The sequence below is a fragment of the Anomaloglossus baeobatrachus genome, chromosome 2 (genome assembly GCF_048569485.1).
Source record: "Anomaloglossus baeobatrachus isolate aAnoBae1 chromosome 2, aAnoBae1.hap1, whole genome shotgun sequence".
NCBI lineage: Eukaryota > Metazoa > Chordata > Amphibia > Anura > Aromobatidae > Anomaloglossus > Anomaloglossus baeobatrachus.
The window spans coordinates 801,324,119-801,327,939 of NC_134354.1; positions in this window are offsets into that span (position 1 = coordinate 801,324,119).

The following is a 3,821-nucleotide window of genomic DNA, read 5'->3' on the forward strand; positions in this document are numbered from 1 at the left end:
ACAACTGTTCTTTTTTCTGTCTGAGAATCCAGTCCCGCCCTTCAGCCATGTTTATTCAGTTTCCTATATAGCCAGGTCCCTGGCTTCGCATACACAATCAGGTTTTAACCGCACATAGAGGTAACATTTGGTTAGGCACCCGATAAATAAGAGATTACCGTGAAGTGGTTATCGGGCAGTAATGAATTGATCAATACATCAGCAAAATATCTTTTTTTTTCCCAAGTAATACTTAGCAGTCATGCAATGCCAAATTTTCAAATGTTTCATATGGCTAATTGTATTTTTCATTCCTTATGTATCATAGAGCAGTTATGCTTATTCATATTTCTCTGAATTTGGTGTGCAGCTTTCACTTTATATTCATTGAACTCAGTGACCTCACATCAGGTGAACTGAGTTTAATCAGACCTGCATCTCCTGGCAGAAAGCAAAGTTTTTTTGCCAAAAGGTGCAGATTTGATGCTGAAATTTGTACACCAAATTTCTGCACTAAATCTACATCTTCTGGCAAAAAAACGCATCAAAATGTGATGCGGAATTGATGCGGTATTTTTCCAGGAGATGCAGATTTGGTGCAGAAATGTGGTGTATAAATTTCAGCCTCAAATCTGCATTTCCTGGCAAAAAAAAACATGGTTTTCTGCCAAGAAATGACCCGCAATCCGACAGTCCGGCAGCAGCTTCACAGTGAAAGAGACAGTGCTGCCTGATTGTTGGACTGCAGGACATGGCCGTGACCTGCAATGCGACAGTCCGGCAATAGCTTGAAAGTGAAAATGCTGCTACATTGTCAGGCCAGCAACACATTGAGTTTCACTTTGAAGCTGCTGCTGGACTGTCGTATTGTGGGTCACAGTCGTGTCTCGCAGTCCGAAAGTCAGGTCACTGGAGGTCATACCATGGGAGCCCGGCTGTGACCTCCGTTGAACTGAGTGACGTCACTGCTCACACCCGGCTCCCCCCACTGCTGTTAGTGTTTCCCGGAGCCTGTGGAGAACGGACTTGTTTCTCCTCTTTCCAAGCTCTGGATGTAGCAGTGCCAGGTTCCTCGTGGGATATTGTGTGGATTACGTCAGATCTTAAAGGGTGCTTTGGGTTAATAAAGGGGTGAAAGAGAATGTGTGTATGTTATTTCAAATAAAGCATTTTTTCTGTGTCTTATTTCTTTTCACTTACAGGATTAGTAATGGGGGGGGGTCTCATAAATGCCTCCCATTACTAATCTAGGGCTTGATGGCAGCTGACATATGGCAGGGATACTTGTAATACCTTTTTTTTTTTTTTAGCAACATTGTAGCATTTAATGTTTTTTTTTAGGACCAAGCATCTTGCTTGGAGACTGTATTCTATCCAGTCAATCACATATAAAATATTATCCCAAAACCTCTTATAGTCCAGAATTTGGTTTTTCTCACACCCCATGTCAGGATCAGTAGCAGAAGCTTCCTGGTGGTAGATGTTAGAGAAGACTTTGCTGGACTCAGTGGGTAAAGTACATAAATATGGAAATGATTGGGCATGTCCAAACTGGAGAACTGTCTAAAAATAACCCTGTTTAGTTCACAAATTTGAATGATGAACCTTTGCTCCAGATTTCATCATTAAGCGATTAACTAAATGTTTTTGGTGGAAAACCAAACCCTATCTCCAGCACAGATGTTTACGATGTTTATCAGCAATCCGTCCGGCTCCTCACTTTATCTGTTGGGTTGCACCTCAGTCCAGATGTCATGGATGGCGAGAGACGCTGTCCATAGCAGGAAGTCAACGAGATGAGGCCCTTCATCATCCACCGTACCAAACAGAGACTTTCTAGAAGACCTAGAAAATGAACTGTTCTGAGTAACTTACAGAAGCAAATGGCACACATTTTCCTGACTAGTATTAGAAAAAAAACCCCAAAGGTATTGTTCCAAATACTCAGTGACTTGCGCCCTTTGCCCATTACTTTGGGCATGATAGACAGAGTGAAGTCTAAAGATATTTTGACAATTTTACAAACATCCCTCTGGAACTAAACTGGACACAACTGTCTGAGACTATACAAGTAGGAAGACTGTGGAAGCAGAAAACACTTGGGCCAACTGAGGAGCAGATGGAAGTCCAGGTAATGGGGCAAAACAAGACATCTTGGAAAACCAGTCCACCATGAACTAGAGGAAAGTGTACCCTTGTGCCTTAGGAATATCGACAATAAAGTCCATGGAAATCTCAAATATATAATATATATAATATTTATTCATTTATATAGCGCTATTAATTCCATAGCGCTTTACATACAATGGCAACACTGTCCCCATTGGGGCTCACAATCTAGGTTCCCTATCAGTATGTTTTTGGAGTGTGGGAGGAAATCGAAAAACCCGGAGGAAACACGCAAACACGGGAGAACATACAAACTCCTTGTAGATGGTGTCCTTGGTGGGATTTGAACCCAGGACCCCAGCACTGCAGTGCTAACCACTGAGTCACCACAAGACTGCAGTGCTAACCACTGAGCCACCGTGCCGCCCCCTCAAACCAGGGATCTTGTGGGCAGAGGTAGAGGAGAACTGAGATGATCATGAAGAGTCGATTTAAATTAGGCACATTAAGGGGTACTTTGCATGCTGTCACATAGCTAGCCGATGATAGCGATGCCGAGCACGATAGTCCCCCGCCCCCGTCACACATGCGATATCTTGTGATAGCTGCTGTAGCGAACATTATCGCTACAGCAGCTTCACACGCAATTACCTGCACTGCAACGTCGCTCTGGCCGGCGACCCTCCTCCTTTCTAAGGACGACGTCACACAGCAGGCGGCCAATAGAAGCAGAGGGGCGGAGATGAGCGGGTTGTAAACATCCCGCCCACTTCCTTCCTTCCACATAGCTGCTGGAGGCAGGTTGGAGATGTTCCTCGCTCCTGCAGCTTCACACACAGCAATGTGTGCTGCCGCAGGAACGACGAACAACATCGTACCTGTCGCTGCAGCGAAATTATGGAAATGACCGACACTACACAGATCACCGATTTACGACGCTTTTGCGATCGTTTATCGTGCATCTAGGCTTTACACGTTGCGACATTGTTACTGGTGCCGGATGTACGTCACTTTCGATTTGACCCGACGATATCGCAAAGCCCGCCTAAGAGCAAGATGCTACAAACTCTTGTTCTGTCGTTACTCAACAATAAAAATGGGAACAAAGTTCTGCAGTTTGTTTTACACCATGGTCACCTTCGGCAAATATACAAAGGATTGTCTTTTGAGTAGAGAAATAGCTAAAGAAAAGAGAAGCAAGAATTCAGGTATTGAGAGATGGCGTTTCTTTAGAGGTGTCACCCAGGCCAAAAGACTTCGAGAGAAATTCTGCCCTACATCTTGACTGCTAGTTTGTTGGTGAGAATGAAGTCAAACCATGAGAAGAAAAGTGACCATCAAGCTTGACGTGGTCTGTATAAAAGGTGACGGGAAGCTTAGCTCCTTCATGTAGATAAGGCCATTCATATAGAGCAACCTTTATGGTTAGAAGTATTAATCACCAATGGAGTAGTTCCATTCTGCTGAGGAAAAAAAAGACTATGGGGAAGGTTTCTGGATCCAAAAGCATTTTGTGAAAGAACTGCTCCTACACATACATCGGAGAATTAGTGCCTTTCTGAGTGAGGGCCATACGAGGAGCTAGAACTTGTGAATAGTCCCTGATTAAAGGAAGCAGTTGGTAAAGTCAAGGAATCTTTGAAGGTCTTCAGACAGTGGCCAGTGCAGACCAGCAGAGCAGACCAGCAGAGACTATCTGGATCCATTTGCAGACCACCAGAGGAGATGATACA